This window comes from Dendrobates tinctorius, unplaced genomic scaffold, assembly GCF_039654945.1.
Source record: "Dendrobates tinctorius isolate UK_male_01 unplaced genomic scaffold, ASM3965494v1 ptg000126l, whole genome shotgun sequence".
NCBI lineage: Eukaryota > Metazoa > Chordata > Amphibia > Anura > Dendrobatidae > Dendrobates > Dendrobates tinctorius.
In genome coordinates, this window is record NW_027361794.1 from 10,363,147 (window position 1) to 10,378,442 (window position 15,296).

The window sequence follows — 15,296 nt, forward strand, 5'->3', positions numbered from 1 at the left end:
AGTACCCCCCCCACATCAGCAATGTGTCAATAAAGTTGACAAAAAAAAAAAAAAACATGCCACATGCTGTTTCACTGGTGGCCAATGCGATTCCCCCTGCGATCTGTGCCTCCAATCTGACTGCTGTGCTGTGTGACTCATCTGTGATCATAGCAGCAGCAACTCGTCATCCCTGTCCCAGTCCCCACAATCCCTGTTCCAGTCTCCTCATCCCCCCTCTCCTCCAAATTGAATTTTTAGTGCACTTTTTTGCACCATTTTTTGTTTTTCCGTGGCGTACTGAGCTGAGAATACATTTTTTAGGTAAAATAAACAAAAAAATACACGTTTGGTATCACCGCGTCTGTAAAAAATCCCATCTATATAAGTGTCACCATCGTTAACCCCTTCAGTGAATGCCGTAAAAAAAAAAACACAAGAAAGTAGCAAATTATACTAATATAATAAAACACGTAAAAAAAAATGAAATGTGGTAAATATAGTATCAATGAAAACGCCATGTTGTCCCGCAAAAAACGAGCCGCCATACAGCTCCATCAGAGGAAAATTAAAAAAAACTTATAGTTCTCAGAATAAAATGATGCAAAAATAATTATTTTTCTATAAAAGTTTTTATTGTGTAAAATACGCCAAAACATAAAAAAAGATATAAATGAGGTATCGCTGTAATCATAGAGACCCGAAGAATAAAGCTGCCTTATCAATTTTACCACACGTGGAATGGAGGGGGAAAAAAAAAACAATTCCTGAATTACTGGTTTTTGTTCATTCTGCCTCCACAAAAATTGGAATAGAAAGCAATTAAAAACGATATTTGCCCGAAAATGGTACCAATAAAAACGCCAGCTCGTCCCGCAAAAATCAAGCCCACACATGACTCTGTTTGCCGAAATATGGAAATCTACAGCTCATTAAAAATCATTTTTGTGGAAAAAAAATATGATTTTTTTATTTTCACAGCTCTACGTTATAAACTTCTGAACTTGGGGGATCAAAGTGCTCACTACACATCTAGATAAGTTCCCTGAAATGTTTCCAAAATGGGGTCACTTGTGAGTGTTTCTACTGTTTAGGCACATCAGGGGCTCTGCAAATGCAACATGATTGCATCATGGTGCCTCAGTGGTTAGCGCTGCAGCCTTGCAGTGCTGGAGTCCTGGGTTCAAATCCCCCACCAAGGACAACATCTGCAAGGAGTTTGTATGTTCTCCCCGTGTTTGTGTGTGTTTCCTCCGGGTACTCTGGTTGCCTCCCACATTCCAAAGACATTGTGAATTTAGATTGTGAGCTCCATCAGGGACAGTGATGATAATGTGTGTAAAGTGCTGTGGAAACTCCGACTTTTTTTGCCCTAGTCGGACCAGTTTCATCTGAAACGAATTTTGTTTCATGAAACCCGATCCAACTAAAGTTGCTCAACTCTACTGCAGACCATTCCATCAAAGTCTGCATTCCAAAATTGCACTCCTTCCCTTCCGAGCTCTGCCATGCGCCCAAACAGTGGATCCACCCCACATATGGGGTATCAGCGTACTCACGACAAATTGCACAACAACTTTTGGAGTCCTATTTCTCCTGTTACCCTTGTGAAAATAAAAATTTGGGGGCAAAAAGACCATTCCATCAAAGTCTGCATTTCAAAACGGCACTCCTTCCCTTCTGAGCTCTGCCATACGCCCAAACAGTGGTTCACCCCCACATATGGGGTATCACCATACTAAGGACAAATTGCACAATAACTTTTGGGGTCCTGCTACCCTTGGGAAAATAAAAATTGGGGATGAAAAGATCATTTTTTGGGAAAAAAAATATGATTTTTTAATTTTACGGCTCTACGTTATAACCTTCTGTGAAGCCCTTGGGGGTTCAGAGCTCTCACCACACATCTAGATAAGTTCCTTGGGAGTCTAGCTTCCGAAATGGGGTCAATTGTGGGGGGTTTCCACTGTTTAGGCACATCAGGGGCTCACCAAACGTGATATGGTGTGCGATCTCAATTCGAGTCAAAAAAGTCAAATGGCGCTGCTTCCCTTCCGAGCTCTGCCATGCGCCCAAATAGTGGTTTACCCCCACATATGGGGTATCAGCGTACTCAGGACAAATTGCGCAATAACTTTTAGGGTCCTGTTACCCTTGGGAAAATAAGAATTGGGGATGAAAAGATCATTTTTGTGGAAAAAATATGATTTTTTAATTTTACGGCTATATGTTATAACCTTCTGTGAAGCACTTGGGGGTTCAAAGTGCTCAACACAAATTTAGATAAGTTCCTTGGGGTGGTCTAGTTTCCTAAATGGGGTCACTTATGGGGGGTTTTCACTGTTTAAATACATCAGGGCCAAACGCGACATGATGTCTGCTCTTGATTCCAGCCAAATTGACATTCAAAATCTCAAATGATACTCCTTCCCTTCTGAGCACTGCCGTGCGCCTAAAGATTGGTCTTCCTCCACACATGGGGCATCGGTGTACTCAGGAGAAATTGCACAACAAATATTGTGGTTCATTTTCTCCCGATACCCTTGACAAAATAAAAAAAAAATTGTGTCCAAAGAAAAATTTGGGGGGAAAAAAGTTTCATTTTTTCCTTCCACATTGCTTCAATTCTTGTGAAGTACCTAAAGGGTTAATAAACTTCTTGAATGTGGTTTTGAACACCTTGAGGGGTGCAGTTTTTAGAATGGTGTCACTTTTGGGTATTTTCTGTCATATTGACCCTTCAAAGTGACTTCAAATGTGAGGTAGTCCCTAAAAAAAATGGTTCCAAAATTGTGTCGATGTAAAGTTGACATGTGGGAAATGTTATTTATTAATTACATTTTTTGACATATCTCTAAGTTAAGGGCATAAAAATAAAAGTTTGAAAATTGCAAAATTTTAAAAATTTTCGCCACCATATTTCTGTTTTTTTCATAAATAAACGCAAGTCATATAGAAGAAATTTTACCACTAACATGAAGTACAATATGTCACGAGAAAACAATGTCAGAATCACCGGGATCCGTTGAAGCGTTCCAGAGTTATAACTCATAAAGTGACAGTGGTCCGATTTCAAAATTAAGGCCTGGTCATTAACCCACAAAGTGGCTTGTCCTTAAGGGGTTAAATACACCACATAAGTATCATTACAATTAATAAAATCTTTGATACAAAATTCCTAAGGGAACTTAGGGATAGATTTCTTGAAAGAGGATATCCTATTAGTGTCTTTAAAGGCGCCTATAGGGAGGCAAGAACAGAACTGATCTTCTTAACCCTATACCTAAGACACCAACAACTACAAGTAGCAAATTTATTACAACTTTTGACAGCGGGGCACAGGAGGTACGCGCTATCCTTAAAAAACATTGGTCCATCCTACGCATGGATTCTGAGATGGGGACCAAATTGACTAGACAACTGCAAATTACATACAGAAAAGGAGAAAAGGACAATCATGGAATGACAGACTAGCACATAGAAGAATATTTAGAATTGAGAGTCCTCAGTGGTTGATACCTTTTAATGGCCAACTGAAAAGATGGTAACACATAGCAAGCTTTCGAGGCTACTCAGGTCTCTTCATCAGGCATAGACTAATACAAAATCTTTGATGTTTAATATAGATACTGAGTTCATTATTAGAGACCACATTTCATGTAAGACAACAGGGGTCATTTACTGTATGTATTAAAATGCCCATGTGGGAAATTATATGTGGGGAGGACTAAACGTCAACTGAGTGTAAGGATAAATGAATATTTAAGGAACATAAGACGTAGGTTTGATGGACACCCATTATCAAAGCATTTTGCTGATTATCATATGGGATATACTGAAGGGATCATCTTTACCGGGCTACAAATTGTCAGAAAAGACAGCAGGAGAGGGGACTTTATTAAGAAAATGTCCCGTGCTGAAAGTCAGTGGATTTTCACTCTAGATTCTTTAGCCCCTAGGGGACTTAATTCTGAAGTGAAACTTTTTGCCTTCAATTAGCAATATGAACAGCGTGATATGAGCAGCGTCTAATGGGTTAATTCACTTAAATTAGAACCGTAGGTTTAAAAGGGAACCACGCCTATGACAGACCATCCCTGATGAAGGAAGCCGTGCACTTCCAAAACCGGGTGGAAGGACTTGGTCTGTATTACTCGCTGGTCTCAGCCACGTGACCTTCTGACGTCACCAAGGTCCTGCAACTCCACTGCAGCCGGCAGCATCGTGCTGCGAAGAACGCCAGCACACCGAGGGAGCAGCGTACAGTGAGTAATTAAGAGACTGTCACTGGCCGGGACAGTTCTCTCAGCAGTTATTGCTGGACTCAGTGCTTAAAACGTACTTTATCCTATATATATATATATTCCCTTGTAGTGTCTCCATTTTTATATGCCTATTTTACATGTTTGATTTTTAAATCCTTTTGTATGGTGTTGGTATATGGTCTCAATTAGTTTGATCTCCGGGATCGTGATTTTTTTTTCAGAATATGTCAGTTTGGTGAATATTTCGTTTTTCATTGGATATATTTGTCTATTAAGACTTCCATATTTATCTGCCACTTATCTTTATAATTTTTGTGTTATTCCCTAATCCGTGTGGTTTATCCAGCGCAGACATTTTCTATCTTATCTGCATCATAATCAAATGACCTAGTGGTGTGTTGTTTTGTCTTGCAGCAGATATTCCTCTCATAGCATTAGCGCCCCCAATATATTTATAATTATTCTTTGACTGATATTTTTAGCTGGTAGGCCAAAAATGTGGTGACAGGTTCCCTTTAAGGGGTTTCAAATGTGGTCATTTTATCGCTTGCTCCCTTATAAAGCCTGGCAGTGTCTTCACCAGCAATGTCACGGTAAACATTATAAGCTTAGGGAATTTATCAATTGTAGCAGCAAAGGAGAGGTCAATAAGGCCACATGTGGGTGTGACACTGAATATGTGGGCAAGACCATCAGGGAGTTCAAACGTAGGATTGGTGACCACATAGGACACCTACAGCATAAGAGAGACACCCCTATCTCGCGACATATGAACAACTGTCATGAGGGCGATGTTGGACACATTAAATTTATGTGCATCGAAAAGATTGCTAAACCACATAGGGGTGGGAACTGGGACAGACATATTGCAAAAATAAGCAAGGTGGATTTTGTACCTGAAGACTGTGGCCTCAAGAGGTCTTAATGAACAGCTCAATTACAGCAGCTATGTGTAGACCCCCAACTTCCCCACAGATTAATTTTTTATGTAGTTTTGGTCGCTATTTCTCTGATGAATTCTTCTTGAACTGCCAATACCTTTATTCTATCTTTTGATTATGGCTACTTTATATATTATTGGCAATGTGTTATATTTGGCTCTGTTATAATCTTTAAATGGCCGCTCATACTTCTTTATGATTACTAATTGTGATCACAAATACTCTCGTTGAATGATCTCTGATACATGATCCCATTGTAACTTATGGGTGTCACTGTAACTTTAATTAAAGAGTTGTACTGATTCTTGATATTTTTAAATTAAATGATGATTATGTCCCGAAGATCGATTTATCTGAACAAATATTTTCAGAACCCATTATTTCAGTTCCGGGTATCATCCTGTTACTTTAGATCTCCGGCATACGGTCAATCCATATACAGAACGGATATGCGGTTCACATACCGAAAATGATGACTCTTGCGTCTCGAAGACAGGATGTAGTGTCATCTTGCGGGCCAATTACCGGAAGCGAGCGCTCTGTGGAATATTTTGCGTTCCACACACATGTAGGCTGGCTCGTACTGTGGCGCTGTTCTACTTCTGGGGTCAAAGCACTGGAAGTGATTTCTGGTTTGGGCGTGGTGCGTTCCACACACATGTAGGCTGGCTCATACTGTGGCGCTGTTCTACTTCCAGGGTCAGGGCACCGTAGGTGATTCCTGGTTTGGGCGTGGTGCGTTCCACATATGTACAGTAGGCTGGCTCATACTGTGGTGCTGTTCTACTTCCGGGGTCAAAGCACAGGATGTGATTTCTGGTTTGGGAGTGGTGTGTTCCATATACATGTAGGCTGGCTGGTACTGCGGTGCTGTACTACTTCCGGGGTTGGGGCACTGGAGGTGATTCCTGTTTTGGTTGTGGTGCGTTCCATGTGCATATGGAGCAAGTGGTGTGTTCTCCAATCAAAAGATAAGAAAGTTTATAGGCGGTTCACATTGATTTGACTGGTTAATTAAGTCCTTTTTTTTACTACAGACTGTTTACAATGTAATATCGTTTCCCATAGCTGTCTCTTGCCTCTACTTTATGGGAAGAGCTTGGGAGTTGTCCATCTGGAAAGATCCCATGTGTGCAATGTGTGGGTCCCCTGAGGATTAGAATGTGATGAAACGCGTCGGGACGCACAAGGAGCGTGCAGAGCCTCAACTATGGACAGATGTGGATGCAGTAATCCGGAAATGGATGCTGGAAACATGGCGTGGCTGATCGCACATGGAATATATGTAACTAATGAATGGGGATGATTGTTTGTTAATAGGTGGGGGATCATTGATGGGATTAACTATTGTGTCTATACTCTATATGATTAACCCCTTTACTCCCAAGGGTGGTCTGCACGTTCATGACCGGGCCAATTTTTACAATTCTGACCACTGTCCCTTTATGAGGTAATAACTCTGGAATGCTTCCATGGATCCCGGTGATTCTGACATTGTTTTCTCGTGACATATTGTACTTCATGTTAGTGGTAAAATTTAATTCATATAACTTGCGTTTATTTGTGAAAAAAATGGAAATTTGGGGAAAATTTTGAAAATTTCACAATTTTCCAACTTTGAACTTTTATGCTCTTAAATCACAGACATACGGCACTCAAAAAACTTAATAAATAACATTTCCCACATGTTTACTTTACATCAGCACAATTTGTGAACCAAAATTTTTTTTTTGTTAGGAAGTTATAAGGGTTATAAGTTGACCAGCGATTTCTCATTTTTACAACACCATTTTATTTTTACGGACCACATCACATTTGAAGCCACTTTGAGGGGTCTATATGATAGAAAATACCCAAAAGTGGCTCCATTCTAAAAACTGCACCCCTCAAGGTGCTCAAAACCACATTCAAGAAGTTTATTAACCCTTCAGGTGCTTCACAGGAATTTTTTGAATGTTTAAAAAAATGAACATTTAACCTTTTTTCACAAAAAAAATTACTTCAGGTTCAATTTTTTTATTTTACCAAGGGTATCAGGACAAATTGCACAATAACTTTTCCAGTCCAATTTGTCCTGAGTACGCCGATACCTGAAATGTAGGGGGAACCACTGTTTGGGCGCATGGCAGAGCTCGGAAGGGAAGGAGCGCCGTTTGACTTTTTCACTGCAAAATTGGCTGGAATTCAGATTGGACGCCCTGCCACGTTTGGAGCGTCCCTGATGTGCCTAAACAATGGAAACCCCCCACAAGTGACCCCATTTTGGAAACTAGACCCCCCAAGGAACGTATCTAGACATGTGGTGAGCACTTTGAATCCCCAAGAGCTTCACAGAAGTTTAGAACGTACAGCTGTACAATTAAAAAAATCATATTTTTTCCACAAAAATGATCTTTTCACCCCCAATTTTTATTTTCCCAGGAGTAACAGGACCCCAAAGGTTATTGTGCAATTTGTCCTGAGTACGCTGATACCCCATATATGGGGGTAAACCACTATTTGGGCACATGGCAGAGCTCGGAAGGGAAACAGCGCCATTTAACTTTTTTGGCTGGAATTGAGATCAGACGCCATGTCACATTTGGAAAGCCCCTGATGTACCAAAACAGTGGAAACCCCCCAATTCTAACTCCAACCCTAACCCTAGCTCTGACCCTAACCCTAACCCTAGATCTAATGGGAAAATGGAAATAAATAATTTTTATTTTATTTTATTATTTTTCCCTAACTAAGGGGGTGATAATGGGGGGGTTTGATTTACTATATATCGCAGGTTTTTATGTTTGGCAGCTGTCACACGCTAAAAGACGCTTTTTATTGTAAAAATAGTTTTTGCATCACCACATATTGAGAGCGATAATTTTTCCGTATTTTGACCCACCGAGTCATGTGAGGTCTTATTTTTTGCGGGACGAGTTGACGTTTTTATTGGTACCATTTTTGGGCACGTGACATTTTTTGATCGATTTTTATTCCGATTTTTGGGACGCAGAATGAACAAAAACCAGCGTTTCATGAATTTCTTTTGGGGGGTGCGTTTACACCGTTCCGCGTGCAGTAAAATTGATAAGGCGGTTTTATTCTTCGGGTCATTACGGTTACAGCGATACCTCATTTATGTCTTTTTTTATGTTTTGGCGCTTTTATGCAACCAAAAAATTTTAGATAAAAAATAATTATTTTTGCATCACTTGATTCTGAGAGCTATAACTTTTTTATTTATTCGCTGATGATGCTGTGTGGCGGCTCGTTTTTTGCGGGACAAGATGACGTTTTCAGCGGTACTATGGATATTTATATGCGTCTTTTTGATCGTGCGTTATTGCACTTTTTGTTCGGCTTTATGATAATAAATCATTATTTTTTGCTTCGTTTTTTATTTTTATTTTTTAAGGGGTTCGCTAAAGGGGTTAACTAATGGCACAGTTTTATAGGGTGGGTCATTACGGACGCGGCGATACCAAATAGGTGTACTTTTATTGTTTTTTTATTTTCAAAAAAGGAATTTATTAGGGAATATATATATATTTTTTTTAATTTATTTAGCGTTTTTTTAAATTATTTTTACACTTTTTCTCGTTTTACTTAATTATAATGTCCCATGGGGGACATCACTGTCACATGCACTGCTGCAGGCTTCCTCATGCCTGCGCTCTGCGGGCAGTGAGGAAGCCAGCTCCCTGCAGGCCCCCGAAGGTCCCCGTCGCCATATTGGATCCGGGGACCTGCATGGAAGGCGACCCCCGCAGCGGCGCTGCACATTGCGCTGCTGTGGGGGTCGAAGGGAAGCATGGAGGGAGCCCCCTCCCTGCCGATGCTTCCTTTAACCACCGGTACACCACGATCATGTTTGATCGCGGTGTGCCAGTGGTTAACGTGTCGGGGGCGGTCCGTGACTGCCCCTGACACATTGTGCCGGGTGTCAGCTGTGATAATCTGCTGACACCCGGCCGCGATCAGCTGCGCTTCCCCCGTGAGCGCAGCTGATCGCATTAGACGTACTATTCCGTCCTTGGGACTTCCCAGGTCACAGGGACGGAATAGTACGTTTAATGTAGGAAAGGGGTAAATGAGCAAATGGGATATATTATAACAAAAAATCTTTTTAACTCCCATTATGGTTTGAAACCTGAATTAACATAAATCGGGTGTTTTGACTCTTGACCACTAATGGAATAGTTTTTTAAGAGTACAAAAGTACTGCAAGGAATCCTCACTACTAGCTAACGCCCAGCATGGTTCCAATTAGGAGCAAACATATTGAACTGCAGAAAGGAAGGATCCAGGGGAGTAGAAGGCAGCTAAAATTTAACTTTTTATTTCAATTCAATAAATTTTTTTGCAAAGTAGCACATGAAACCGGGTGTATAACACGTCAATTAGATCGACGCATTTCGACTGAGTCTTCGTTAATATCTGATCTTGACAAAGACTCTCAATTGAAACGCGTTGGTCTAATTGACGTGTTATACACCCGGTTTTCTTATTGACGATTTGGGCTATTTGTTGATTCACATGAATGATTTAGATGGAGTGACAGATGTCATAAATTTCTCTTCTTCCCAAAGAAGGAGTTGAAAGGTCTGTAATTTATCCCAGACAGGGAACAGAAATATGTGTTTTTATGTATATATTCATGCACTAGTGTATTGGTTCACTGGAAACTTACTGATGTGAAAACCTTTTTTGTAAAACTAACAAGTAAAAGTTATGTTTTAAACCACAAAATTAATTTGCTATATTTTCTATCTTCTCTTTATGTGGTATAGACAGTGGAGGGAGACTGCTGTTTATTACTTCTCTCGCTATATACAATATTTTGATTTGTGGTATGGAAGGTTTTTTGCCAACGGATTTGAGTACTGATCAGCTAAAGAGGTTTTTTCTGTAAAAACATTCACTCAGAAAAAGTATATACACCCACATATAATGCAGCTTTCAAACCCTTAAGGACCAAGCCACTTTGTAGGATAATGACCAGGCCTTAAAGGGAACCTGTCACCCCCCCAGGCGTTTTTAAGTAAAAGAGCCACCTTGTGCAGCACTAATGCTGCATTCTGTCAAGGTGGCTCTTTTATTTAGCATCCCTTCCACCGCAGAAATAATCATTTTTAAAATTGGTCAAAAATACCTGAAGTTTAACTGGGGGGCAGGTCTTCCCTCTCTGACACACAGACGCCTCACATCCATCCTCACAAGATCTCCTTCTGTACTCCCCTCTTATCTCTTCTTTTCACAACCGCATACAAGATTTCTCCCGCGCATCCCCCCTACTCTGGAACTCTCTACCACAACATATCAGACTCTCGCCTACCATGGAAACCTTCAAAATGAACCTGAAGACCTACCTCTTCCTACAAGCCTACAACCTGCAGTAACCACCGATCCACCAAACCGCTGCACGACCAGCTCTACCCTTGCCTACTGTATCCTCACCCATCCAGTTGTAGACTGTGAGCCCTCACGGGCAGGGTCCTCTCTCATCCTGTACCAGTCGTGACTTGTATTGTTTAAGATTACTGTACTTGTATTTATTATGTATACCCCTCCTCACATGTAAAGCGCCATGGAATAAATGGCACTATAATAATAAATAATAATTTGGCTCCAAGCAAATTATGCATACAGGGGCATAATGGGGACATTACACTGTGTGGGGGGCCAAGAATGGGGCCCTGTACTATGAGAACAATCCGTTTCCTCCCTTCCTGTCTCCCATAGTCGGGTCGTATGTCTCTATTACAGGAAACAGAACAAAACATTATGATTCTTATAAAGTGGCAGCAAAGACCCCAAAAGTCTCAGTGCTGAAGGGGTTAATGTCCCCCCCCACCCAGTAATGGGGAATCTCCAGCACTTACCTCCACCCGCAGAGCCGCACTCCACATATATGGCTGCTCTGTGCACAGGACCTGTGATGAGGTCACAGGAGGGGAGGAGTCAGGGGTCACATGATCTCCGGAGTGCAGACGCTACATGGAGACTTCTCCTCAGTCAGTGACATTCCCGCCATTATTCCCCCTCACTACTGGCACAATTACCCCGCGCCGCCTTTTCTACACCGTGTTATGTGTGGCATGTAACGTGTGATTTCTCTGCTTGGAGACAAATAGACCCCACACATGAGGGAATTATCACCAGTTACCGGACGGCTACTATATGGCGGCATATGATTGTGCTATCTACTCCACACCAGGAGCTAAAATGCCGAGATCTCACCTATTTAACCCCTTCCAGAGTCCGGCTGAGGCTCATATACGGCCATTCACCTCTCCAGTCACAGTGGGGTTTTCTTGTGAAAAGGATGGAGGGCTGCGTCCGTGCTTGGGCTTTAGAGAGATTAATAACATCACAGTTCACAATCCCTATCCTTTACCCCTTATACCTGACCTGGTCTACCAATTATAGGGAAGCTAAATGGTTGTACAAACTTAACGTGAGAGGTGCATATAACCTTATATGTGTACTTCAAGGTGAAAATTGAAGATTTGGTGATGCCATTCGGGTTAACCAATGCTCCGGCAGTCTTTGAAAATGTCATTAATTACCGTATTTTTCACTTTATAAGACGCTCCGGACTATTATAAGACGCACCCCAAATTTTGAGGAGAAAAATAGCAAAAAACTTTTTTTTAATAAAATGGTAGTGCATCTTATAATCCATGTGTCTTATTGCTTATCGGGGTGGTGGCTGCGGTGAAGAGGGGTCCCAGGGTTGCTGATGGAGGACGCAGGAGTGGAACATTGCTGCTGGGATGAGGGAGTGTTTTGATGTGCAGCGCGCCACTGCGGGTGTTTGATACTGCCGCCGCGCTGTGTCCCCCGATGCTTGCCGCCACGGCGCTCTGTCCCTGGTGCTGCCGCTGCACTGTCACCAGTGCTTACCTCCACCGCCGCGCTCTGCCACCCGGTGCATGTCGCCGCTGCGCTCTGTCCCTAGTGCTGCCGCCGCGCTGTCCCCCGGTGCTTACAGCCACCGCCGCGCTCTGTCGCCCAGTGCTTGCAACCACCGCCACACTCTGTCCCGTGTTGCGTTGGGGGGCTCTGCCACTCCATGCATGCTTTCCTGCGGATTCCTTCTGAGAAAATGGCCGCTGCACATGCGCAGATGGAGATCTCGGCACTGAAATCTCGGGAGATGAGATTTCAGCACTGAGGGTGCGGAGGATCCACTGGAGGAGCGTTCTGAATGCCGGAGACAACAAAAAAACTGGGGGGTGTAGTATATAATATAGTATACACAGGGATATGAACAGAATAATTACCCAATTTAATATAAACAAACTATGTGTTATTATAGTAGAAATGTATTAAAACTATATTCTAATATACAGTATAAAGCTCAAGTGTGTGTATGTATGTATGTATGTATGTGTGTATGTCCGGGATTGGCATCCGCACCGTCACAGCTACAGCCACAAAATTTGGCACAGTCACACGTCTGGACCCCGAGAGTGTCCTAGGCTATGTTGTGAGGTGAAATTTTAACCCCGCACGTTCCAATTCACCAAACAATTTTGCCCCTATCTACATAATGGGGAAAAACTGTGTGTGTATCAAGCCCCATCCCTCATTATGATGTCATAATGGTTGCCATGGCGACGCTGATGTCATCATAAGTTGCAAGCCCCGCCGCTCATTATGATGTCATAATGGTTGACTATGGGATGGAGGATGTGTGATGGGTATATGGACACTGGACTATGGGATGGAGGATATGTATGACGGGTATATGGGCACGGGACTATGGGATGGCGGATATGTATGATGGGTATATGGGCACGGGACTATGGGTTGGAGGATATGTATGATAGGTATATGGGCATGGGACTATGAGATGAAGGATGTGTGATGGGTATATGGGCACTCGACTATGGGATGGCGAATATGTATGATGGGTATATGGGCATGGGACTATGGGATGGAGGATGTGTGATGGGTATATGGGCATGGGACTATGGGATGGAGGATGTGTGATGGGTATATAGGCACTCGACTATGGGATGGAGGATATGTATGATGGGTATATGGGCACGGGACTATGGGATGGAGGATAATTATAATTTGCTATAACTTACCACAGTTAGTTACTATGCCCGGGCAGCGCCGGGCTCTTCAGCTAGTTATAAATAAGGGTGATAAAAATATGACAATGACATTTATGAATGTATTCAAAGTATGTTAAAAATATTAAAATAATTAAGATCCACAATGAAAAGACCAATAAAGTTTATGATAAATATGACAATAAACTGGTATAATATTAAAATTTATGAAGTCAAAAAGGTCAGGGGCGTGCCTAGTTATTCAGCAGGATGGACCTGTTTCATTCCAGCTCCCGCTCGTAGGCTATAACTTTTATATAATTTGACCATATGAAGTGGTCCAAGTGACATTAGAAGAGGTCCTACCGACTGCAGTACATCCCTAGCCCTTGGATAGTGTCAGTGGATGAAGTAGCTCTGACGAGACCCCAGACGCTGAGACAGTGGATCTCACAGGCCGGAACCCCGGCAGCCGTTAGCTGAACCAGGCCACATTGGTGGGCTCTGGAGAGGCTGCAGGTCATCGCCTCCCCAGCACGCAATGGAGGAACCTGACCGTTCGGAGAGTCGACCGGAGAGAGGAGACAGGAGGTGTAATGTATAATGATTTAACCTGTCTCTTTAAGAAAGGAAATCTTGTGACTGGACGTTTATAGACAGGAAGTGGGTTGGGAGAGTTTCAGTTTCAGTTTAGCCTGAGGAGAGAAATGTTATGCTGTGTGCTAGAGGAAGAAGGAGAAGAATAAAATACAGTTAAAGCGTTCTCTCTTGAATTCTTTATACTGTGTGGACATTACAACTGGCAACAAGGATGGGATTCAATCACCTGCTGCTGTGAGTACTAACCCCTGCTTTACTGCTTCAATCGCCAGTGCCACTGAGAGACTCAGTCATGGCGGACTACTTGCACACGTTCCCACAGTTTGATATGACTGATGTCATTAATTTCTCTCATAACTGGAGAAAATGGCTAAACCGGTTTGAGAATTTCCTGGATGCTATGGACATAAAAGAGGAGAAAAGAAAGAGAGCGGGCACAGGAGTCTATGACGTATACAGCACGTTACCTGCAGCAGAGACAGACATGTACGGCAACTGCACCAAAGCTCTCACTGACTACTTCAACTCCAACTCAGATCTGAAAGATACAAGTTCAGGATTGCTAAGCAGCTTCCAGAGGAATCCATAGACACCTATGTCACAAGGCTAAAAGAGCTAGCCCATGGATGTCCATTTACGGATGTAGATGATGAAATTCTAACTCAAGTAATTGTCACCTGCTCGTCTAATAACATAAGGTGTAAAGCTCTGCAGCAGGATCTCTCTCTGCATGATTTACTCAAGATGGCCCATGCTATGGAGAGAGCAGGTCTTCAGGCCACCGCAATGGAGAATGGGGATGTGCAGGCCCGGATTGGTAATATAATCAACCGGGCATTTTCCCGCTGGGCCGCTGTCATGTGGGCCGCGGGCAGCAGCGCCCGCTCATCTGGCCGCTTGCCAGCTTGCTGTTGTTCCTGCCGCCGGCCCTCTGCGGGCACGGCGGTTATAGTTTCCAACCCTCCCGCACTGCAGGGAGATAAGCCGCCACGCCTCCCCACGCATCCCATCGTTGCCGTAGCATGAGGTGTCCCCCCGCAGAAACTCACAGCGTCGCTTGCCTGCTCTCTTCTCTGTACACAGGACCTGTGATGAGGTCACAGGAGGGGAGCAGTCAGGGGTCACATGATCAGGAGCCTTTGTCCAGACCCCTGATCATGTGACCCCCTGACTCCGCCCCTCCTGTGACCTCATCACAGGTCCTGTGTGCTCAGTCTTGCCTCTTGGTGTCTGCCGGACTAGGCTGTGCTGGTTGTCATGGTGCTGGATGAGGTAAGTATGTGTGGGGTCAGGAGGGGTTTACAGGGTAGATGTAGCAGAGCTGTGTGTGTACAAGGTGTACGGAGCGGAGCCGTATGTGTACGAGGTGTACGGAGAGGAGCCGCGCGTGTACGAGGCGTACGGAGAGGAGCCGCGCGTGTACGAGGCGTACGGAGAGGAGCCGCGCGTGTACGAGGCGTACGGAG

The 15,296-nt window shown here is 43.1% G+C and overlaps 1 protein-coding gene across 1 annotated transcript in view; it reads right to left on the reverse strand.

Moving 5' to 3' along the window:
* The window catches only part of LOC141047284 (uncharacterized), a 63,561-nt gene extending 48,643 nt beyond the window's left edge, over positions 1–14,918 (reverse strand). The window contains exons 1-2 of the mRNA XM_073542314.1: positions 14,880–14,918; positions 14,298–14,368 (exon numbers count right to left, since the gene is read on the reverse strand). The gene's annotated coding sequence lies outside the window, so the exon portion shown is untranslated. The remainder of the gene's footprint in view (positions 1–14,297; positions 14,369–14,879) is intronic.
* Between the last annotated feature and the right edge of the window lie 378 nt (positions 14,919–15,296).